We start from the raw sequence: 26,203 nt of genomic DNA, 5'->3' as shown, positions 1-26,203 counted from the left end.
CTATCTTATAAGCAGGGATTCGTGGATACAGGAATTCTATTAAATGATTCAGCATCTTGAAACTGGTCTGAAAATTATGGTTAAGATGACTTCACTTAGTTTTTTTTTTCTTTCATTTCTGGAGAAAGAATTGTAAAGCAGTTTGCGCTCGATTAACAGATGCTGTTTTCATTTTTGTGTGTGTGTGTGTGTGTGTGTGTGTGTGTGTGTGTGTGTGTGTGTGTGTGTGTGTGTGTGTGTGTGTGTGTGTGTGTGTGTGTGTTAGGCAATTCAATAGTAACAGTCATCATAGAAACATTCGTCATGTGTAATTATGTGAACTGAAACACCTTGAAAAATTTCCTCTTGAAAACCTAAAAGATATTTTAAATTCTATAATCTTGAAAGTGCCAATCTCAAAGAAGAATTAGGCTGCTTAAATTCGAAGAACCTTAGCTTCCATGCATCTCCGCATACATCATCTTAACATAAAAAGAACTAAATACCTACTACATCATTTCACTTACTGACATCAAAACAAATTCAGCAATTTATGGATACCTGGCTTAAACTTTATTTCCTAGTTTAAAAATTTACTTAAACTTCAACTAATGCGAGTATTTCAAACAAAATGAAACAAGCATTATATCAATTTTTTATTCTCTCTCTCTCTCTCTCTCTCTCTCTCTCTCTCTCTCTCTCTCTCTCTCTCTCTCTCTCTCTCTCTCTCTCTCTCTCTCTCCCTCTCCCACACACAAAGGGATACATTAGTTTTTGGAGGTTCTGTAGTTCATAGATTTTTGTGGGATTTGCCGAATTTCATTTACCGGATGCTTATCCACAGGAACCTAAAGATAAGCTAAGCAGCATCCGCCTTAACCAGCTGCGTACATCTTCCATTATAATTTCAAAGAGATCTGCGGTGGATAGATAAGGACTGTCGCATATTTATAGACGTCACTGGCCCTATCATATCTCTTGCATTACCACTAAGCTCTTTAGAAAAGCTTATAAATTTAACTTAAAATGATGGACAAAAATATAAATTTATTCTTTTTTTTCCACTCTTTTCCCCTTTCATAACTAAAAGTTAAGAATTTTTAAAGACTTCTTACGATTTTTTGAAGTGGAGATTCACGTAAATTATTTTAAAGGCCATTTTAACAAAGATTATTTGACCGGAACATCTACCTGCTCTTATCTTTTTTTCCCCTCTTCCTTCCTTTATTCCGGGAACCGCTTCCCAATTCAGGTGACCGTTGGTTGAAAACTCACATTAAAAGCAAAATCGAAAACCGGTTGTCAGTTGAATATTTCGGCTGAGAGCGACCACTAGAAGATATCCTAAAGCTGTTCCATTTGCTGATCGTTTCTTACAGAGGGTATGTAAATCTAAAAAGGGTGTTTGATTGTTTATGACATGAAATGCTAACAGTTTTCAATTTTTTGTTCTACATTTACAAGTTTGCCATCTTAAAAATACCGATATTTCTTTTTTTTTGTACGTGTATTATATAATTCACAAATATAAATAAATATTTCGGATTAACTTGATTTCTATCCTCCTGAACGGCATTTGGAAGGATAACAGCAAAGTTTTTGAGTCGATTAATTGAAAATAACACTATTTTAGATTCCTAAATGATATATTAATTATTCAGTTATGCGAATTATGAGATTAATTAAATTTGTTGTCAAAAGAGGTAAGCATGACTACTTCATCTTTTTTTTTTTTGAGTGATTGAAACCGAGAAACAGAAAACAACTTAATTTAATGAAGCACACAACATGTTTCGTCAAAAATGACTTCTTCAGGTGTGAGAATACTTAAAGCAAATGAAAAACCATAAAAACACTGTGCATTATAATAAATGACTTGTAAACTGAAGTTAAGTGTGAATTGTTGTTATAGTCCGTTCTGTAGTTCTATTGTTGTGCAAATGCGAGCGTGTGAGTTCACGCGTAAGCCAGTACCTAATGGCACAACTATGCGAGTCAGGTAGACTATAACTAACGTTGCAGTTCATGTGAGAAGGGTCTAGGACAAATTCTTTGGATTCCACTATGCGCCGTTCAACTTCATCGTGACAAATATAAATGTTTGATGTTGTTGCATCCCAATCTACTCCGTGTTGACGGCCTTCATCGTTTGTGTTCACTGAAAATAAGACGTGACTTGAGAGTGTGCTTACTTTGATTCAATTGTATGAAATGTCTCTCTGATGTTCCTCTAGCCGTAGGAGGATTGACTTCTCAGTCTGGCCATAGTATAGCCTCCCAAAATCACACTATTACCGTATATACACCGGGGAACTGAAGATGGTCATGAGCTTGTTTTGGTTGGCTTAGAGCTGACCTTAGTTTTGGAAGAGTTGAAAAACACGTTTTTATATTAATATTTTTCAAAATTCTCCCTAGTTTCCGGGAGAGAGCTGATTTATGGTAAAGAAATATAACCCTTGGGGTTGTTAGGGATCTCTGTGTTGTTTCGAGAGCGCTGGCATAGTTGCCTCTTAATGTTTTTGGAACAGTATCCATTATTTAAGAAAGTTCTTTCTAGATATTTTAGTTCAATTTTTAGTTCTTCTTTATCGGACAATACTGACCGAACTCGGTGAGTCAATTTGGAAACGATTCCTAACTTTTGTGCAGGGTAGTGATGTGAGGATGCGTGTAGGTATCTATCCGTGTGTGTTGATTTCCTGAAGATTTGAGATCCTTAAAGAATCAGACGTCTTAGTACGTTTCATGTCTAGAAATGAAAGGGAACGATTTTCTTCAATCTCGACGGTAAATGTCATGTCTTGGTGGAAGTTGTTTAAATGATTTAGGAAGATGTGAAGATTCTCTACACTATGCTCCCAAATAAGGAATGTATCGTCCACATTGCGGGAGCCATGTCGTCATTTTTAATGTTGCCTTAGAGATGGTGGCTTTTTCCTCGAAATTGTCGAAGAAAATGTTGGCCGGTATTGGAGACAGGGGTTGCCCATAGCTAGTCATTTGTTCTGTTTGTAAATTTTCTCTTCGAACTTAAAATACCCCGAACTAATATAGCGTGAGAGGAGAGCAAAATTCTTTTCAGAGATCTTGTTTTTTAAAATACTGAGAACATCTAGCGTTCGAACATTTGTGAAAAGAGCTACAACATCAAAGCTCGTCACAATATCGGAATTTTCAGCTTCATATCCTTGATTTTAAAAGAGAAGTCCGTTGAATTTTTAATGTAAGAGGAAGATTTTCCTACTAGACATTTTAAGGAGGATGCTAAATATTTTGATAATTTATTTGTCGGTGAATCTATACTAGCAACTATTGACCTGAGTGGACAATTTGCTTTATGCTCCTTTGGAAGGCCGTATAATCTTGGAATAAGTGGATGTAAGGACCGAAGAAAAAGACGTGTGTTTCTTGGAAGTTTCGTTGTCGTCTAAAGGGGATTATTTTTTCGATTATGTATATCTCTCGTTGGGTCTCGATCTAATTCAGATTAGGTATCTGATTCTAGTAACGTCAGGATTTTTTCGCGATGAACTGTTTTATTTAGTACGACCGTTGCATTGCCCTTGTCTGCTTGGAGGATAATAACATCTCTATTCCTTTTTAGTTTTTTGATGGCTAATCTTTCACCAGAGAAATATTGTCGACTCGTGGTTTTGCGTTGTTAATAGCAAATATTGCCGCCATACGAAGTAAATTTGCAATTGTCTGTTGTAGGAAGAAGTGAGCTAACTTTTTTCTATCTTAGTAAGAAACAATTCTCTAGGGCTGGATTTTGGCGAAGGAGCAAAATTAAGACCTTTTGAGAGAATATGCTCTTCTTTCAGAGTAAGGGTGTCAGATGATTTGTTTATTACTAATGTTTTAAGGCATTCATGATGCTTATTAGGTGCGAATCGTTCTTGTGTTCATTTGAGTGAATAAAAGTTCCTAATTAGCTTAGATTTATTGATATCCTGATTTCTTGAAGCCCAGCGTGTGCTTTTTTTTTGGCTTTAAGTGTTACCACACCTGAAAAAATCAGTTTTGACTTTTATTCAGATATATATATATATATATATATATATATATATGAATAAAATTTATTATATATATATATATATATATATATATATATATATAGATTTTTTCATATATATGTTATATTACACTACAAGTTAAAATAAATGAATAAATTGTCTCACGTCTCCATTGGCAACGTATGGGGCTGTTTTACTCATATCAAATGGCCATTTGATGATTTTCAAGGCAGGCATTGGAGGAAAGACAGAAAGTATACATCAGATAACTGCCGCCATCTCTTGATCCTAAACCCCAACTCATGTCTAACTATTGTCTGAAAGAGAATGAATTTTACGAATTTTCTGATATGTTAATTTAAAAACCGAGTTCGGAGAGAAAAAACCTGCACTTGCCTTCGCCGAGATCGACTAACTCCGGATGAAAACAACAACAAAAAACTCCTCTAGTCAACGACTAGGGGAGCTTTTTGTTGAATCGAACTAGAAGCGAGACTCGAACCAATAAAGGTCTGTTTCTGCTAAAGGTGCTGCTTTATAGAAATCGCTACGAAGCTAGAAAGTGGAAACATTTAATTTTTTTCCCTCAAGTAATGAGGCTTGCAAAAGTTAATTATAAATAATTATGATGTAACCACCATATACATTAAAATTAATTAATTAATTAATTTTTATAATCAATTTTTTAAGATCTGATTAATGAAGCAAGGAGCTTATCGATTCCAGTAATTAAAAAACTGCTATCAGACTAATATCATAGAACTGATATTAAGAATGTATAAATTTTAAAACGCTATAAAATGATATAATTTTAATTTATTCTCAATTAATAAATTATTAATATTTAGTCGTTAACATAAAAAACTGCTTATACATTAAAGAGATATGCGGCTTTTCTTTATTTATTTTTAATGTAGAATAACGTTGAAGACAAAATATCAAACATTGGGTTTTAGGTATTCTCACAATGAAATAAATTCATTGTTATTATTTCAGTGTTTGAAGGAAAACTCTAACAATGAAAATTGCTTTGATTTTGGTCGGTTGTTGCTTAGCATTACTGGCGGAGGTTCAATCAGCACCTGCCGAAGATGAAGCAGTAACTGATCCTTTGCTGACATTAGCTGAGGATTCCGAAAACGCCGTAAAAGCAAAGTGCGTTGCTACAGATGCCGAAGGGAAGCCCTATGCTTTCGATGTACTTATTCCGTAAGTATGAATGCAATTTAACCAGTGGATATTATTTTCTGGCATTCGCTATTTCTTTCTTTTATTACTTATCAGCTGAGGTGCGCAGTTCTTTCCTTATCGATTAAATGCCTCAGAGGAATAATTTCCTTTTGATATCTCAGCGCCATCTGGTATCTTAAAATTAATCTATGTTTTATCATAATTAAAAATATATTTAAAATTATTATTAAAATTGTTAGTTGACAGCAAATTGATGAATGAAAAAAAAAAAAACAAATATTATTTTCTCGTATTTAGGGGCGTATTCGACTTCACTATCTTCCGAAGAGAACAGGGTGGTAAAACAAAGTAAGTATGACTGTACAGAAAATTTCTTTAAACCAATTATTATTAGTTTAATTATTATGTATTAATTATATGCGTAAATTATATCTAATCGCAAAACATGGTAAGTTTAAAAGTATTATTGTTGGTAGTATTGTTGCTGCTGCTGTTGGCATCTCCTCGAATTTCAGAGGAGAATTTCCAGTGAACAATTAAAACAATAATGCCAGTCAATCAGGTTGTTCTGAATTGTAGGCATCACCCGAGTTTTTAGTATTTGTTTCACTTTTGTTAATGTGATATCACTTAAATTTTTTATACGAAGTAGATTAAAATAGCCTGGAAATCACGTGTTTTTGTTACGTGGAAATCCTTCCATGAAGCTGATTTTAACTTCTGATAAAAACACTTCTAGCCGAGAACCATTTCAAGTTTTCGCTTGAAATGATTCTCGAGCATTATTTGAATAACAATAGAAACCGTTCACTTAAATCACTAAGGTAACAATAACAGTAATATAATATAGAATACTTCCTTGTGTTTCAAATATGACGTCTATACGTATGCTCAACAGATACTGTGGTCTACGGTGAATTATCTTCAAAGTAATAATAAAATTATTGTGGAGGAATATATTTGAACATTAAAATTTAATATGAAAAAAATTCTTAAGATACATAAACGCCAATCGTTTATGTATTGTTCTTTATGATAAACATGCTAATTTTCTGTACTTGTAAGCGGCTGTTTCATTTATCTAATTTTATTTTGCATTTCAGGATGGATTTTGGAATTCTGCGCGATCTTGTAAAAATAGAAAGAGTCTGGCAGTAGGACGAGGATGTGTCCTGTGTTTACAACAATATTTCAAAGATAGGAAAGATAACGCCACTAATAAAATAAAGAAGAAAATGAAGTGTGTATGAAATAGTTGACTGTACTAAGTCCTGTGATGAGTTACAGTTTTGCATGTATAATGATTCACACCTAAATAAAAATTAATGCATTTATTGAAATGGAATTTTTTTCGTCTACCATTTCTACTGTTAACTTACGTATATTTATAAATGAAGCACCCTTTTTGTGTTAGAAGTTAATTTAAGGAATTTAAAAAACGTATTTATATACAAACAAACAAAATTAAATCAATGGGGATCGGTTTTATTTCACTTGTACGTATTTGAAGTGTTGGTTGATTCGTGATTTTAAAAATCTCATCAGAGTTCTCCTGTGATAAGTTGATTATTATAAATAATTAGTTAAATTATACTGATATTTCGTGAAAAAATATATTTGTGCCATCTATCTAGTTTTGTGAATATTAGTTGAGAAATTATCAATTTTACATTATTCCCATGAATACAGGGAAATCGAATTTTAAGATTAAAATATGCTAATTCTTCGTACACGTCAGAGAAATAAATAAAATAAAGCACAGGAAATCATGCCTATTCATATATAAAAGTAAAAATTAAAAGGGTGGTTCAAAATTCCACGTACAAACTTTGAGGGGAGGTAGAGAACATCGAAATCAATCATATTCACATAGGAAACCATGACCGGAAATGCCACCGGAAGGTACTAACAGGGACACAAAGCTACAGAAATAACACAAGGCAGTAAGTAGTGTAAAAAAAACTTTATTAGGCATAACTGAACAGTTCAATAGTAGTTGGATACATAATATGGTAAACGAGGTGCATGTCTGCCATCTCAGCGTTCGTTAAACGACGCATGTTCTTCGTACGACGTCAAAAGCTTGGATGAGGAAGTCCCAATTGCTCACCTGGAGCGCTGGTGAACAGCGACGCCTATCATTTTCGAGTGGCGTTTCCGGTCATGCTTTCCTACGTGAATATGGTTGATTTTGATGTTCTCTCCCTCCCTGCAAAGTTTGTACATCAAAGTTGCAATGGAATTTTGAACCACCCTGTATATATTGCACCTAAATTACTCATTTAGAGAGCCAGTACGCAGCCTTCGAGTGGCGAACGTGGACACTAAATGCTGAGTGGCTAATGATATTCATATATGAACTGCAGAACACACAGGCGTTTGCACTGTATATCTCGCTCTGTATGCTTCATATATATTGAAAAATAAAAATTAAAATTAATCACTTAAAATATTCCTTACTTTATCGAAAATTGAGTTGTTGCTTGTTCTGGCGTTATTTTTAATGTTTTTTTCCCCCTCCATTTCCTATTCTTATCCTTAGTTTAGATGTTTATTTTCAAGATAACTTTTACAAGTTGAAACAAGAAGAATGTGTATACTTTTTAAAAGCATACAAAACAGATATTGAGTAAAAAAGAAAGAAAAAATCTTCATATGAATATGGGTATGGAACCGAAATATTATGTAGATATGGTATTTACATTAAAACGGACATTACCTTTTCAATGGTATGAAAATAAGCAAAACGTATCTGGACAAGTGTTTTTTCAAGATGTTACAATTCATTTCTGTAATTGGCGTTCGAAAATGCTGTCTTTAGTTTCAACACATATTGTTGCTCATCTGTGCGTATAGTTGTGGACTGTTCCGTAATGTGGATCGCAGTATGTAAAATGCATGTTTATTTTCAGAGAACTATGCATGTTGTGTTTCTATATTTGTCTGCCTCGGAGATGCAAATTGCTTAGGCCCACAGATCTCAGTGGCCAATTTTGCACACCAAGATACAATCATCAAGATGCTTTTTAATTTAACATCTTATAATTTAATTCATTATAATTTAATTTTTAATGTAATGCTCCAGGCACTGGGTTGCTGCACACGCTATGTATGGAAATTCTAAGAATATTTATAAGAGAATTCTACTGTACTACCTCTATTTATTCAAATGAACATAGAAGCAAACATGAAAAACATACTGAATTCTACTCGCAGAACATCATCTACACGCTGAGACACCAAACTTCGGCTTCTGTTATAGTGAGTAAGCAGCATTCAATTTGTTCCAAGTATGAAAACTAGAAATCCTCTATTTGGATGTGCTATGTAATGTATTAAGGTCGGTGATATTTTGGAAACCATAATATTACACGCTTTATCAATTACGCGTTGTTTATTCTTAATTTTCCATTGAAACCTTCATAGGCATGCTTACATGCGTAGTTATCTTATTAAAAACATTCTTGCCATACGCTTTCATAATTATACCCATTCTTCTACATAACGTGATCCAACTTTGAGCTTGTACTCTTTGTTCAAAATTCTACCGATCCTCTTGATTCATTGTGTATATTGTATAAAGAAATCTAGTTGCATAAGGATTATGCAATGCAACTAAGAGAAATCATAATCGATGCACCTCTTTAAAATGATATTAGCAAGGCCAAAATGACAACCAATAGGCATTGCAATTCAATGTTAGTTCGGCATTCGCTTCGCTATGCGTCAATAAGGCGCATAAGGCGCATCACGCTTTGCGTGATGGTATGATCATACGAAAAATGCACTCCTGTAACTAAGTTTGATTACTTTATATTATAAATTAATCAAATTAATATTATGTCAGAATAACTTATGTCATAAGTTATTATGACATAATATGTACATCATCATGATTTAATGGCGTTGTACGTCTTTGCATTCCCATCTGACCAGTAATAGCTTACACATGACCAACTGATCCCCCCTTTGGGGTTGAGATTATTCTTTTTATGGTTGTCGTTTAGAAAAACGTTTTAAAGCTAAGAGAAACCAAATATTTCAGTATAATCTTAAGTCTAAAATAATAATTTTGATCATAATCATAAACACAGATTTTTGGTTTTGAGATTATTGCGGTCAGATAGAAAATAGACCAAAAGTGTTTAGACCCATGGCTTAAGCTTAATAAGACTAAAGAAATGCAACAAAAATTGAAAGAATATTAGTTCGTTCAATTTTTGTTGAACGAACGAATATAATAGAAAGAGGTTATACATTTAACAATTAATGAATAACTGATCCGGCCGAAAAGTTCAGCATTTTTTCCTAAATTCAACACACACACACACAAATGCCGCCTTACTCTGGTGATTAACTCAAACAGTGTCTAGAATGTATCGATGTTATTGATGGTTGGCGGTAGATGGCGTTGGGGTAGATGAAGGTAGGTGGAACCGGAGAGGTGTAGAGTAGGTGCCCTCCCTCGATGAGTTTTTGGACTCCCTGGAGGTGTTATGTAATAATATAATAATGTTCGCCTAATAACCAGAAAACATTGATCGAACTACTGTCCTATAGATGGGGACCATTCGTTGGTTTGTCACATCAACGGGCCAACCGACGGCTATGAATTTTGTTTGCTAGCAAACAGTCCAAATTCGAGGAAATAGCAGCGAAATACAACAAGAAAATGCAGAGGAATACTCCGAAAAGCAAAATGCATAGGATATTGTAATGGAGAGAGAGAGAGAGAGAGAGAGAGGGAAAAATATTCAAATAGCCGCATCGACACCAGACAGATGACGAACGTAAGAATGATGGTGTCTGGTCATTTGACTTTTTTCCTCTGTTACTTGTTATGCGCTGATGTCAGGACATAACAATAGCAGCAAATCAATTAACCATGTTTTGAGTATGAACCCCAAACAAAGCGCCAAGTGCTGAGTGGAGACCACCAGAAGAGGGGCATCCGAAAAAAAAGTCGTTTTGAGAAGTGAAAAGTAAAGACAATGCTGATTTGTTTCCACGATTCCAAGGGCATTATCCATAAAGAATTCGTTCCTCCTGGCCAGAGGGTCAATGGGTGAGTTTTATTTCGAAGGTTGAAGCGATTGATAGCGAGAATTCGTCGCGTGCGGCATGAATATCGTGACGACTGACCATTCGTCAAAACAAACTGTCACTCTTGGCACTAGAACTCGGCTTCTAATGAAACAAATGTCATAAACAGTTGGCACAACACTAATGAAGGTTGCCGCTTTCGACAACAAAAAGATACACCAGGTGGCTCCACTAGTTTCTTCTATTTTCGAAAAGTTCGGTTTCTTTTTGGACTGAGGGTGTAGATAGTTTGGGGTGTATTTATTTCCTGTTACAGAAAACCAGTAATGTCTTCAGTGAAATTCAGAGTAGTTGCTATTGGTGGAAGAGACTCCAATTAAAATAAAATTTTTACGCTATTTCCCCCATTTGTAAACGTGTCTATGCACATATTTCACAAAATTCTAAACGAATTTTGCAAATAGACTTCTTAAAACGCACACAAAATAATCGTTTAGTGCGCTACTGTAATTCCTGTGCACTCATCTGTACCACATAATTTGATACAAATGCGCATGAATCAAATATTATGGCTGTCGTATGTTTCATTGTTTCCCAGTTTTTCATACAACTGTACGTTTTAAATTACAGCAGTGGAACATAAGGAAATATTTCTCCTTGCTTCAGTCACTTTTGATTTTCCTTGTAGAATCCGTAATATTATTCGATTTATTTTGATTGGTACTCCAGTCTTGTAAAAACACTTATATGTAAATAAAATGAGCCAAGTATGAGAAAGCAAGCCGTTACTTAGATGACATATTTTTATAAGTGATTTGTTGTTTCTGGTAGTATGCTTCTGAAATTATAAATGTCAATAATGTCAACTAAGTAGCGTTTTCAAGGTTACATTTACCTGTTTCGTGGCTCACTTCTTTATATGTTAATGTTGTTTTTTTTTTTTTAGGGTAAACTAGTCATTAGGTCGATGTTATCAACATTATTGTTTAGTGCATTTGATATTATGTGGTTGACAGCACCTCTACACTTAACTCAGGTGCTTCAAACAGCATTTCTAGCAAGTGTAGAGGCGCTGTTCTCTATCGAGTGTAGTCAGACATTTTATTTTCCCGATGGATTTTTGTAAGTGGGAGAAAAAAATATTAAAAGTTCGATTGAAATCAACTGAACGGTGTAGACGTGTTTGTGAAGGAGGAAACGAAGATGAACTTTGTTTTAGTAATTTTATCCTACTTTTAAAGATTTTCATTATGCTTTCACCCATAAGATATTGTAAATCTATCATACATTTGTGCCATGGGTGCTTACATAAACCAGAAATCCTGTTTTAGAGAGTAGACATGCTACGTATTTTACAAACCATTTCAGACCTTCAGTAAGCAGGATGATGGTCAGATAGTGGACATTAAATTATCTGCTACTCAAAAGCATTCACAAACGTCCATGTCCACAACATAAATTAAACTGAACCCTCATCGTGTTGGTACAGCGGAGAAATTGTTCGCTAGGTCTAAATGGCAGACCAAATAACATTCAACCTAGAATCGAAGAGAGAGAGAGAGAGAGAGAGAGAGAGAGTAGGTCCTTAATGAATCTTGCAATAAAACAGTTTGGAACTGCATACAATAATAGGCTTAAAATCCCTTCTACATAAATGCACCGCAGTTTCTCACATTTGAAATGCTCTAACTTCAGACTGATGATTAGACACAGAGCCTTTTCATCCTCGCAGATCTTTGATCAAGTTCAAGGAGGATTCCAAATATACACTGTAATATTTACTGATGTATATGAAACGTTCTGCTTTTATTTCTAAGACGTACTATTCGAGATAGAAATTTGTGATATACCGTCCTTTGTATCAGCATAAGCAAGTTTTAGAAAAAGTTCAGGAAAATTATCGACTATGCAAGCAAGACTGATCGATGAACAAATGTACAGTACATCCATGAATTTTCTTTAAACAGTAATAAATTATACTGCAGAATATAATATTTATTTTATTCAGATTGGCAAATTTCAACAATTTATAATTATATATATATATATATATATATATATATATATATATATATATAAGAGAATAAAGCAGTTTTTCACCCTTTCAGCCTCAACTTATTTTATGCTAATTCCGAGTTAAATAATTTAAAATCTGACCTGACTTCCTTGTTCCGGCTGGTTCAATGTAGATTAAAATGTAACAGGAACAGATATATATTTTTTCTATCTTTCCTTCCTTTCTTCATTCCTGGAACCACTCCCAGACTCAGGTAGGAGTTAACTAATCTCAATGCACACAGCACGAAAGTTATATTTAAAGGCGAATCAGAAATTATCTTCAGTTGAAGCTCACCTGAGAAGAGATCTGTACAAGAAGACACCATAGATGTTATTTTCTGTGTAGTTTGCTGATCACCTTTTCGATATAGTGGTAGGTATCTATAAGGGTATTTGACTCGTTCTATCATTAAATGTTAAATGCATATTCTTTTAGTGGCTTTCGTTATCGTTAAGATGATGTGCACTGGAAAGAAAATACCTTTGTCATCTTGATATTTTATCTATTTGATGGCATCGATATTTTAAAAATGCCGATGTCTTTGAAAAGAACTAGAAAATTACCTTTACGTGTAGTTTCACATTCGAAGACATCTTGCCGCGGTCCATGTTGATAATTCGAATTACAGCGTACATTAATTTGACTTTATAAAAGTCATCACTAAGTTATAGCAATCGGATGAATCAGTAAAGATCTAAAATAAAATATTGAGTGAATAGTACAGTTGCGTATAGTTACTTTTCGGGATAAGATTGTTTTCGTATATTTTTGACTGAAACTGGTATTCTATGAAAAAATAAAACAAATAACACTCTATTTTATTTAGCAAACAATCTTCCAAGAGTTATATTCAAAAACACTCTGTCGTAAAGTTCTTAAGGAGATGGACTGAGTCCTTGATTCTTTATCCCGTCATCTGAATGAAGAAAATATGTGTGCATGGGGTGTTATTGAGCTAAACGCTCTAGTCATGGCTAGGTAACGGCAACAGTCCAGCCTTAATTAAAACTTCATTGGCTACAGCATTGCCATTCGTTACCCTGGAAGTCCTAAAAAAAGGCTATCCTTATCCTTATAAGGACTGGCTTAAAGGGGCGAAGCAAGAATGTTTTTCATCTTCCCCGTTATCTGTAGAGGACAGTGTAGGGATAAGGTGTTATTGAGCTATTAAAGCTCTGATCATGGCAGGAGGGTAACAGCAATAGCCGAGCCTCAGTTAAAACTTCATTAGCTACAGCATTGCCATCCATTAACCCTCCAAGGGTATTGGATTGAATGAATTGATCATTCAAAAAAAAGAAAAAACTTAACTTATCAGTATATTAATTCGGTTGCTATATAAAATAACAAATGGTGTATTTATTATTATAAATTTTCTTTTAAAATACTTGAAGTCTATTAATTATAGACAAAAAGTTTTATTACTTTATTATTGCTAGTCATTTTTATTATTGAATACTTCAATTAATTTCATATAGCAAGGATACTCATCGAGTTCCTAGTGATGCTTTAAAGAAAATTCGATAAACTTCATGAAACCAAAATAAACTCGAATTTGTGATAAAATCGAAAGCACAACTTGTCAGGAGATGATCTAATTTGAAAACCATCAAACCTAAACTTATATTACTATAATTTACAACCCGCATACACCTCATTAAACTGTGAAATTCGATCCTACTACATTCAGCCAATAGTCCGAACTTGCTTTAAGTTACTTTTGTTTATTCGTTAACAATCACACACGTCGACAATAATTGATGAAAAATTAAAAACAGACGACACAGACTGGTTGAAAAATGAGTCACGTTTAGGAATGTTTCTAAAGTTTGAATTAAAAATGTATTTGTAATTAAGGTGGATTCGACTGCATGTAGGTATCCAGTATCTTCTACTATCTATATAAAATGTAACTTATTTTTAAATATTTCTAATTGTATTCAAAAATAGGTATTACTTTTCAGCTAAAACTTCCTTATGCTTCGATATGAAAGAAATTGTAGTGAACCATGTTAGTTGTTCAGAATTTATGGGAAAAAAATGCAAATGGTCAGTATGGGTAGCAAAAATTTAGCATGTCGCAGACAGAAAATGCTGATTATTATAGATCACTATCTTCTGTTATAATAATTTGGTGCCAAGGGAACTCTCGATAGCCATGGCTTCTCTCTGAAGGTATCATCACACATCATTCTCTTTTGATTTCTTTAGCTTGGCGATGACCTTTTCTAGTAACGGATTAATGCTGATTATTAAATTGAAAAATAATCATTTTCAACAAATAATATCTCAGGTTACGACTTGAAGAATGAATAAAGAAAAGTGGATCTGTATTGAGGAAAGGAAATTTGCTCACGATTATTATATGAGTTACCAAGAGGAGAAAAAAAAATTCATTTTCCGAAGAAGAAGTGGTTAAAAAAAGAAAAAAAAACAAGAGAGTTGGGAGAGTTGTTTATTATTCTGATTTGTAGACGAACGATTGAAGTAAGATTCCTTCTTGCATCAAATACCTCAGAGCTTATTTCTAATTAAAAAATAGAAATCTTTGCTCCTTGTGGAAAAGATATTGCTAAATCAGAATTTATATGCCAACAACTGAGAGCATAAATTTCTATAAGGTTTTTACACAACGGATTTGGAATCAATATTACTTTATTGTAAGTTCAATACTTAGTATTGAACTTAGTTCAATACAAAGTATTTTTAAAAAATACTTCTAAAAATTTTTCAGGTAAAATTTTTGTAAAATGCATAAGCATCCATTGAATTCATGTTGTCAATATGCAAATTATTTCTCTGCTCTGTCTGTACGTATTATGAATAGAGCTGAGGAATTGGAATCTGATAATCTGAATCGTTACAAAAATTGAGAGTTTCAATTTTTTCTTTTAATTTGATTATTTTCTGCAGCAAATTTTCACAAAATAAGTCGATATATCAAGCAATAACTGCATTTTGATAGCAGTTTGATAGAAATTAATAAAAGTTATGATATAAATATATTCCACTAAATACACTGCACTAAACCAGATTCATTATTAGGATTCAGATTCAATCAAACTGTTTTACTTGAGAAAATTTTACTTAATAATTCAAATTTTTATTCAAATTTTACTGATAATTTTGTTCTAACTGAAGGGAATTTCATTAAAATAAATAAATAAATACAATTATCCATAAAATTTAATGAATTTAACAATATTTGATATATCTCTACTATAATTGTAGAGTTATTGGGGAAGATAAGATCTATATTCGAATCCACAACCAAGGGTACAACATTCTGAAGGATTTATGCTGCGCTTATGGCGCCTTTAACTCACGTAGATCTCAGTGTTTTGCTCAAAGAAACTTGTGATTTAATTCTCCCAAAACTCCTACCCGAAGAATACGCACAATTAACAGTTATAAAACACTTCTCTTCTTCCTCATAATTTTAATTTTCTTCTTGTAATTCAACAGTCAAACAAGTATCGTACAACAGAGCCCATAATCTATAAGAAATATAGATTATATAACTCCAATCAAGCGTTATTTTTTCTTTTGTTTGGAGATTAAATTTAAATTAATGCAAGCATGTATTCTTATATTAATGCGATTTCTTTATTAGGTTTTTACTGTATTTGGAGACTAATCCAGCAATGAAGCTTTCTCTGATTTTAGTCGGTTGCCTGATGCTGATTTTGAAGGTTCAAGCAAAGCCTTGGAATCCTGATTTCGCAAACAAAGTTGAATATATCGAAGCTGCAGTGCCAGCTAGTTTTCCCAAAGAATTAAACGAGTATCTTGAAGCTGTAGTGCCAGCAAATACCATCAACATCCCTAAGACATCTACGCAAGGTTCGAATTTCAATTTATTTTGAATTTTTTTTTGTTTTGCTTTTAGAAAAACAACTTGGTAATAACCCAAAGAATGCTACTGTAAAAATAAATCGTTTTTCTGTTGATTCCAAAAAAAAGTCCTACTTTCGATTCACCATCTACTTCTTTTTTTCGATCCATGACCGGTCTGTCTTCATTTAATAGGTTAATGAGGTTGGTCTTTTTCTATTAGAATATTTTTTCTGTGAATGGCATGTGTTCATCTGACTAGTTTGAAGGGATTTAAAACCTGAATTTCCAGATGAAATAAAATCTCATTTCCACATGAGATTAACTAACTCATATTCTGTTAAAAATCCTTATAAAGTTTCTTTCCATTACACTGGATTCGAATCAGGGCATTTGAAATTACAGGGTATCTTCGTTATAGAGTGAGTTACTGTAGAGACTCTGATGTTGATGAACAACAGCGTGCACGTGGTACCTAGAATGATCTAGCAACAATTAGGAAACATCGGGACAATAGCAGTCCTCTGCCGTGAGATCTTCTTGGGTATTCTGTAATTGAGCAGGTTCTTCTTTTAGTAGCAGAAACTTTCCTTCCACTCTCTTCTGTTCTGAGCTTTCAAGGTCGTGTACCTATCTCCATTGAGCATGTCATCCACCATTGTTTTCCTTACTCTTCCTCTGGGTCTTTTTCCGTCTAATTTTCCTTCGATGGCATCTCTGATGATTCCATTCCTTCTCAGTATATCCGATTCACTTTCCCTTGCTTCTTTTTATCCTCCTTAATTAGTTATTTTATCTGTCCATTTGATTTTTTCCATCCTTCTCCAAATCCACATCTCAAAGCTTTCAAAAATCTTAATTTCTTCTTTCTTGAATGTCCAAGTTTCAGATGCATAGAGAACAACGTTCCACACATAACATTTTATTAGTCTTTTCTTTAGGTTTCTGTCCATTTTACTTCTGAACAAATTCCATTTTCTATTAAAGGCATCTCTTCCCATCGCTATTATTGCTTTTATGTCACTTTTACATCTTTCATCTGCTAGTAACGCTCTCTAGATATTTAAATGTCTTTAATTCATTCAATTTTTCCCCATTTATTCTGAAATCCATATTTGCCTCTTTCCTTGCTATTTTCATTGCCTTTGTTTTCCAAATGTTAATTTTCATTCCATAATTGATACAGGATTCTAGTAATCTGTTCAACAGATGTTGTAATCCTGTTTCAGTATTTGATAGTAATGCCTTGTCATTTGCGTATCTTATTGCAAATATCTGTCTACCTCCAATCTTCATTCCTTCTTCCGAATTCTCCAGTGATTCTTTTAACATTCCTTCGGATTACATGTCAAACAAAATTGGTGACAGAGAATAGCCTTGTCTTACTCCTCGTCCAATGATACCTGGTTCTGTTGTACCATATGTCTCTCACCATGGCGTTTGTCCCATATATAGTGAACTAATTAGCCTTCTGTCTTTCCAATCTATACCAATCTTTTCCATTACTTCCACCATCTGATCCCATTTTACAAAGTCAAAAGCTTTTTCAAAATCTACATAACAGATATTAACTTCTTTATTCACTTCCAGACTTCTTTCACTTACTATTCTTAACAGTCCAATCGCATCTCTTGCATCAGTCCTCTGCAGTGAGATGCTTGCAGGGAATTAGAAGTATCATGGAGCCTAACAGATGGTTATAATCTAGGAAGCTGCAGTGTAATGGAATAGTCTGCCGATACGAGTACAAAGGGCTTTCTTTGTATGATGCACTGAATGTAGTCTACTTTTATTAATAAGAAAGGAAATCAACTCGAACATTAAATGTAGTTATTTGTGTTAAGCTATCTCACATCTAATAGAGAATATTTAGATGTGAGATAGCTTAACACAAATAACTACATTTAACCGCATATTTTCCCACAGACAGCGTAAAACATTTCCATAAAAATCAAGTTAACAAGATTGTTCCTTGAGTTCGAGTTCAGAATGTACACTTCCACAAGCATCGCAAAATAAAAAATAGAGGAATAAAATGCACATTACTGAATTTTATTTACTTAAAAAACGAATCAAATCTTTCAATAGGTCTCAGATTACTCTTCCAAAGAAGTAATAAATATTTACCCCCCCCCCCCCAAACAAGTTTTAATATCTCAAAGCTTTTAGTGAAAGTGTTTATGAAGTCTGAAGCAGAACTTGATTCGCAGTTCTGGGAAGTCTACATTTTTTCAGGGAAAAAGAATCAAAATAGCAGAATTACCTACCACAATGTTTACTAGATATTACTTCAATAGCAAAAAACAGAAGTTGGGAACAAACAACAAGAGCTATTAGATCCACAAGATTAGACTCCACATTCCTCTGGCGGGAAAACATTGCTCTACTGCAGTTGCGTCATCTACAGATGACCAGAACCTTCCAAAAACCACCGTATTGTACTTATCATTTTTTATGATGTGAGAAAAATATTGGTTGTTTATGAATCTAGCAATTATTGTGGTTAATAATTATTTTTAATTCGCTATTACATTAAAAATATCATTAATTTAATGAACTATTGTTTTTTATTTTAAATCTCTTTATTTGTTTTTATTTTGAATACAATACAATATTAGGGTTAAAAATTAAACTAAAAGATGAATTCTTTTTCTTTGTACGTTCTCAAATGGCGAACGTGTTTTTTTTAAAGAAACTTTAAATAAGTTTAAACTTTACTAAAGAGTTTAAAAGTATCAGTATATCATTAGATTCTAATTAGATAATAAAGTTTTGAAACGTTTTTTTAAAAACGTTTCTACATTTGTCTATAAAATTATTGAAATTTTCTTTCAAAGTATCAGTTTCATTTTTATAAATTTATTCTTATCTTTCAGAACTCCGTAAAATCATTCTTTATGGACTTCCCTCAGAAAAGCAAGGTTAAATTGCAATTTCATATGTCTTCCGCAATACCAATACAGATGTTTAGGAATATTTTGTAAAGTGTTTCAAAAACTGAATCCAATAAAATGCATTTTAATTAGTTAACTTTTATTCAGAGACATGATCAACCATGTCTTTGCATGTGTAATGATTCATATCTAAATAAACAAAAATAATTTGTTTATTCGTAATGATTCTTCATCCATGTTCTCTATTCCTACATAAAATATTTAAGATATCTGAAGCCATTTGTAAGAAAATGTTCTGACAGTGACCGAGAATACGTCGAAATACATTAAAATAATAGATTTATAAAAAAAAAATAATTTGTTAAAAATAATAGATTTTGTGATCCAAGTTAATTCTAAAGATAAAAGTCCACTTAATTATATAAATACAATTTTCAATCTCTGTATTTCATTGAGTGTGGATTAGTTCCTGTTCGTATATCATAATTAAATGGTTCCTTTTAGTTAATATAGAACTAGCTTTTTATTTATTTTTTTTTTATTTATTCATATGGGAAGTAGTTGAGTCTCCTAGTGAAGGATTTACTATGTATTTTATGACTGTAGATACATTCTTTCTTGAAAGAGGGTGCAATTTATTTTACGGAATTCACAGGAAAAAATTAAAATATAAAAAAAAGAAAAGAAATTATAAAATAAAAAGATTGAAACTTAAATTTAAATATTGTTATATTTCGTCAATGAAAGTTTAGGAACATTATATGGCATTTTAACTTATATATATATATATGTATATAAACATCCTCTGTCCAAAAAGAAACCGAACTTTACGAAAATAGAAGAAACCAGTGGAGCCAACTGTTGTATCTTTTTGTTGTCGAAAACGGCAACCATCATTAGTGTTGTGCCAACTGTTTATGACATTTGTTTCATTAGAAGAGAAGCCGAGTTACAGTGCCAAGAGTGACAGCGTGTTTTGACGAACGGTCGGAAAATGAGTTTCAAACAGAGAGCTGCGATGGACTTTGTGTTAAACTTGGTAAACGTTTTACCGAAACGCATCAAATGCTTCAAAAAGCATACGGTGATAAATGCTTATCCCGTACTCAAGTTTACGAGTGGTTTACGCGATTTCAAAGTGGTCGTGAGACGCTTGAGGACGACGAAAACCCGGGCCGTCCAAAAACTGGACTGAGCGAAGTTAACATCCAAAAAGTGCGTGATTTCATCAAAGAAAACTCGAAATCATCTGTGAGCTTGATTGAAGATGAATTGGGGATTCCATAATCACTGAAACAAAAAGGAAATTAAAAGGAACTATGAGAACCGAAAAAATTTTAATGTGATATACAGTGGAGTCGACAGAGACCAAAGAGCACAAGCAGGAGTCATGATTTGGATTCATAACTCCCTTTCAAAACAGTTAAAACATTATAAATTATGTATATTATTTCTGGGAAAACTCCCATGTTACTCCTCATTATAAACTATTATAATACAGCTATATTGCCTGCTTCAGTTTAGGAGTACCCCTGTTTAAATGTCATTGGCTATTTACTCATGGGTTCTTAGGGCATTATGAGTGTAGATGTACTAAAAAGTATATGTAGCTTAAGGAATAGAAAATTGCACATACCTTTTTCTGGGTGTTGTGGCTTTTCCTCTGTCTGCGATGTCGAGAACTGCAGAGTGTGTGTGTGGTGTGTGTGTGGGGGGGGGTAGGCAGTTTGGTAGAATAAGTTAGAAAAACCCGGGTTTTTTTTTTCGTAATATATAGAAACATATACTTTTATATAGGGTGGGGAAAAAAGTGAAAGGGTTAATTTTTTTTTTTTTTTTTTAAATAGGGAGGGGGAAGGGGAAAGGTGGTTAACGGGGTGTGGACCGTTTCGACTATTCGTGGTCATCATCGGAACACATTGGGAAAGTGGAAGCTATGTCAGGTCGGGTGTGTGTTTCAGAGGTGTTTGTGTTGTCTCCTATTGGTCGGGATTGTGACCTCAATTTAATGTTGTGAAGCTTCCAAACCTCGGAGATTATGTAGGGCCTGTGTACGCCATCATAATAAACAAGGCCATCATAATAGACAGACAAGACAATGAAACAATGCTCAGAATATCGGAAACAATAGCTATAAAGTGTGACGCGAACTCGATCAACGTACACAGGCCCTACATAATCTCCGAGGTTTGGAAGCTTCACAACATTAAATTGAGGTCACAATCCCGACCAATAGGAGACAACACAAACACCTCTGAAACACACACCCGACCTGACATAGCTTCCACTTTCCCAATATGTTCCGATGATGACCACGAATAGTCGAAACGGTCCACACCCCGTCAACCACCTTTCCCCTTCCCCCTCCCTATTTTAAAAAAAAAAATAATAAAAAAAAAAAAAAAAATAACCCTTTCACTTTTTTCCCCACCCTATATAAAAGTATATGTTTCTATATATTACGAAAAAAAAAACCCGGGTTTTTCTAACTTATTCTACCAAACTGCCTACCCCCCCCCCACACACACACTCTGCAGTTCTCGACATCGCAGACAGAGGAAAAGCCACAACACCCAGAAAAAGGTATGTGCAATTTTCTATTCCTTAAGCTACATATACTTTTTAGTACATCTACACTCATAATGCCCTAAGAACCCATGAGTAAATAGCAAATGACATTTAAACAGGGGTACTCCTAAACTGAAGCAGGCAATATAGCTGTATTATAATAGATTATAAATTATGGAATGAAAGAATAATAGAAGCTAGAATAAAAATAGATAGAGGCTATTTAACAATAATTGTTTTACAGGCCCTAGCAGAAGGACGGGAACAGGATAATATTGATTTTTATAATCAGCTACAAAACATATATAATAAAATAAATAAAAATGATTACATACTTTTAGCAGGAGACTTAAATGTAAGAATTGGAAACACGAAAATTCATAATAATATAGGAATACATGGAGAACATACTCTAAACAGGAATGGTAAAAAATTGATTGACTTTGTAGTTTATAATAACTTAAAAATAATGAATTCCTTCTATAAACATAAAGACATTCATAAATATGCTTGGGCAGCAAGAGGATGGAAATCAATATTAGATTATTTTATATTAAATGAAAATACATCAACATTTTTGTTAGATGTTAGAGTTCACAGAGGATATGAAATAAGCAGTGACCACTTCCTTGTTAAAATAAAATTAAGGTTACCACCTAAATGGTTACAAGTAACAAGAACAGAAAGAAAAATTGAAACATTTGTTTATAAAACTAGACTATGAATGACACAAATGTACAATGCCTATATGAACAAAGAATTAACCAATATCTAGATAAAGTAAAACAAAATGAAGAAATAGAAATAGAATGGCTTAATATAAAAACGATACTAAATGCAGCAGCAAATGAAAGCTTAAGAAAGACCAAAAAATTCAATAAAAGAAAATAAAACTGAAGATCTGGGATTATACAATCAAAGAAATAATCAAAAAGAAAAAAGAAGCCTATCACAAATGGTTAAGCGGTAAAAGATTAGAAGATGAAATAGAACATAAAAGAATAAGAGCCATAGCTGAAAGACAAGTCAGAAAAAGACATAGAGAATAATGGAGCTAATTTGTTTCTAATTTAGAACATGATTTATATAAAATAAGACCCAATGTATATAAGATTTTGAAACACCTGAATGCAGATACCAAAGAAAAAATAATATTAAACACCGAATTGAAATCAGAAGAATTTCTAAATTACTACACAGAACTGTGGACAGACAAATATTTTAAAAAAGACAACCGGCAAACAATTAACGAAAATGAAATGGAAATAACTAAAGAAGAAGAATTAGAAATCAGCCTGAGAGAAACAACAAATGGAAAATCACCTGGAGAAGATAAGCTAGGTTCAGAAATACGCAGGAACAAGATTCAAAGAAAGACTCTTATTATTTTTAAATAAAATTTATTCAACTGGTATCCCCCCAATAGAATGGGGAAAAAGCAATTGTGATTCCTATCTTTAAAAAAAAGATAATAGAAATGACCCTATATTTATTGACTTTGAAAAAGCATTTGATAAAGTTAAAAGAAGCATTTTATTTAACATATTAAAAGAAAGACAAATACCAAATAATATCCTAAAAGCTATCACAAGTGTATATGAAAATAATCAAATACAAATAAGATTAAATCACGAGCTATCATATACGAGAGAGATAAACCAAGCGGTCCGACAGGGATGTCCCCTCTCAGTAACTCTTTTTAATATCTACTTAAATGAAATAGTAATAAAATGGAATTAAAATTTACATCAAGGAATTAAACTTTCTCCTACAGTAAACTTAAACACTCTTCTCTTTGCAGACGACCAAATAATAATTACAAATTCTGAAGATAACTTACAGAAAGCTATTTTAAATCTAAATGAGATTATCCAAAGATTATGGTATGATAATATCAACAGTAAACTCAAAAACTATGGCCTTTAAAGGACAAGATCCAGCAAGAACTAAAATAGTAATAGATAACAAGATCTTAGAAAAGGTCAATTCATTTAACTACCTACGATGTATTATCACATATGAAAATAAAAAAGATATAAACGTAAAAATTGCAAAATATTTAAAAATAACAGGAGTAATTAACTCTATATTTAAACCAAACCTAGTTCAAAAACAAACCAGGCTAAAAGTATACAATACATTAGCCCTACTGGTCTTCTTGTATGGAAGCGAAATCTGGACAATAAAACAAAAAGACAAACAAAGATTAATAACAGCAGAAATGAAGTTTATGAGAAAAACTGCAAAGTATACTCTATTTGATCACAAAAGAAATGAAGAAATTATGAAAGAATTAAACTAAGAACTAGTAATAGAAAAAAATTAAAAAATATAAACATAAATGGATTGGAACACGTTCAAAGAATGAAATAGAAAGTACAAGCCATTAGGAAAAGGAAAACCAGGACGTCCTCTTAAACGACTCAACGATGACTTCTAAGGCCGGAACAGGTCATGCTAGTCCTAAATCCTTGATACGCATGATGATGATGAAAATCAACTGTGCACAACATTTTGACCGAGAGTTTGGGCCTTTGTAAATTGAATTCGCAATTTTTTGCCCACAAGTTGACCGACGACCAAAAAATGTATCGAATTGAGCACTGCAAGGACCTTATTAAAACAGCTCGTAAGGACTCAAACTTCCTTGAAACGATCGTTACTGGTGACGAAACGTGTATTTTGAGTATAAGCCCGAAACAAAGCGCCAGAGTGCTAAGTGGAGACCACCAGAAGAGGGGCATCCGAAAAAAAAATCGCTTGGAGAAGTCAAAAGTAAAGACAATGCTGGTTTGTTTCTACGATTCCAATGGCATTAACCACAAAGAATTCGTTCTGCCTGGCTAAACGGTCAAGGGTGAGTTTTACCTCGAAGTTTTGAAGCGATTGATAGCGAGAATTCGTTGCGTACGGCATGAATATCGTGATGTCCGACCGTTCGTCAAACCACACTGTCACTCTTGGCACTATAACTCGGCTTGTAATGAAACAAATGTCATGAACAGTTGACACAATATGCCACTTTCGACAACAAAAAGATACAACAGGTTTCTTCTATTTTCGAAAAGTTCGGTTTCTTTTTGGACAGGTGGTCTGTGTATATATATACAGGGTGTTCGGGATAAATTTGACATATTTATAATTAATTATATTTTTCCGTAAGTTACATGTATTAACACACACTTCTCTTCATTTAAAAGTTTGGACCCTTCTTCATTCATATACAAGATGTCAGAAAGGATGGATAGCTGGAACCCACCTGAATCATGGAAGAGAATAACTTGTATCATGATGATTCGTGCCCGCCATCAAAATAAGGATATTACGACTGCTGCCCAATGCTCCCTGAATACAGTAAAAACAATCAGGCATGAACTAGAGACTTGCAATGGTGACTACGAGGATGTAGCAAGAAGAAAGATCCCTAGCAGACGATCTGATTGCGTTCGTACAGCAGAATTCCTCGCAAATCTGCAGGAACAGGTGTTGAAGAACCCTGGCATTGGAATTCGGGCTTTGTTCGTGGAGTTGCTAACTGTAGTCAAGCCCTGGATAACAAGGGTAGCCAATGCTAGGCCGTATGTATGGCAGCAGGATTCGACCCCTTGCCACACCTCTGGGAAAAGTCAAAAATGGTTGTCTGAAAATTTCTACGACTTCACCAGTCCAAATGTTTGGCCTCCAAACTCCCCAGACCTTAACCCCATGGATTATTTTGTATGGGGCGCAGTTGAAAAAGACACCAATCGCACTTCCAGTAATACAAAAGCCCAGTTAATGGATAAAATTAAAACAGTTTTTGCGGCCCTTCCCAGGGAGACTGTAGCATCAGCTTGTTCGAGGTTCCGAAGCAGAATTGAAGCTGTGATCGATGCTAATGGTGGTTATTTTGAGTAAATCTTGTTGATAGTATTGTAATTAACTCTGCCTGTAATGTTTTTTTGTCAATTCATTAAATTTAATAGATACAAAGAAGATTTTCTTTTTCCTTACGAAACTGTCAAATTTATCCCGAACACCCTGTATATCATTGATAAGACTAGAAGTGATAATTATGTGACACGACTACTGAACATTCTTCCACACGTGTTCTTTCTTCAAGAAAGGCAAATACGTGCTAGCAGAAAACGGAAGAACGGAAGTATCTGATAAGAACACATTGTGGATAACACTGAGTGAGCAGGGCGTTAGCAGTACTTCGAAAGGAGGTCATTTTCCAGCAATCTAGACTTCATCCTCTAAACAAAATACTTGTTTGATTCGTTAGTGGACTGTTTCCTAAGTTGTGTTCTCTGGAAATCCAGTGTTCCGCCAAAGCTTTTAGTGATTCCGCTGAGCATTCCGAACTGGTATTAGATATAGTTTCTAAAAATATTTACAGTGAATGTGGAAAATAAACCCTAGCGAAACTGTGTGGGATGATGATATCTTTCGTCGCATGGGGGAGGGCGAGACTCACCAGTTATTAGAGCTCATTGAAGGCGTTAATATTACTGCCATTATTTGTTAAATAAATGATTAAAATAAGTAAGTCAGATTTTTTCAAATATCACAAGATGAGAGAACTCTTAATGCTGTCCAAGAGCATACAGCATCAACAAGCGATCTAAAGTCCT

General features: G+C 33.6%; 2 long non-coding RNA genes across 2 annotated transcripts; both read left to right on the top strand.

Annotated features, from left to right (window-relative positions):
* Positions 1 to 1,144: 1,144 nt before the first annotated feature.
* LOC150097787 (uncharacterized) lies at positions 1,145 to 6,523 on the top strand. The gene is made up of 4 exons (XR_016549682.1): positions 1,145 to 1,361; positions 4,995 to 5,207; positions 5,487 to 5,537; positions 6,293 to 6,523. It is a non-coding gene; the product is annotated as an uncharacterized LOC150097787 (long non-coding RNA).
* Positions 6,524 to 12,513: 5,990 nt separating this feature from the next.
* On the top strand, positions 12,514 to 19,234 carry LOC150097786 (uncharacterized). Its single transcript, XR_016549672.1, has 3 exons — positions 12,514 to 12,663; positions 15,905 to 16,134; positions 19,002 to 19,234. It is a non-coding gene; the product is annotated as an uncharacterized LOC150097786 (long non-coding RNA).
* The last annotated feature ends 6,969 nt before the right edge of the window (positions 19,235 to 26,203 follow it).

This window comes from Typopeltis vanoorti, chromosome 17 (assembly GCF_054136105.1).
Source record: "Typopeltis vanoorti isolate ZY-2024b chromosome 17, IOZ_Tvanoo_1.0, whole genome shotgun sequence".
In the NCBI taxonomy this organism is placed as follows: Eukaryota; Metazoa; Arthropoda; class Arachnida; order Uropygi; family Thelyphonidae; genus Typopeltis; species Typopeltis vanoorti.
Note: the sequence above shows the minus strand (reverse complement) of the source record. Positions and strands in the feature narration are given on the sequence as shown.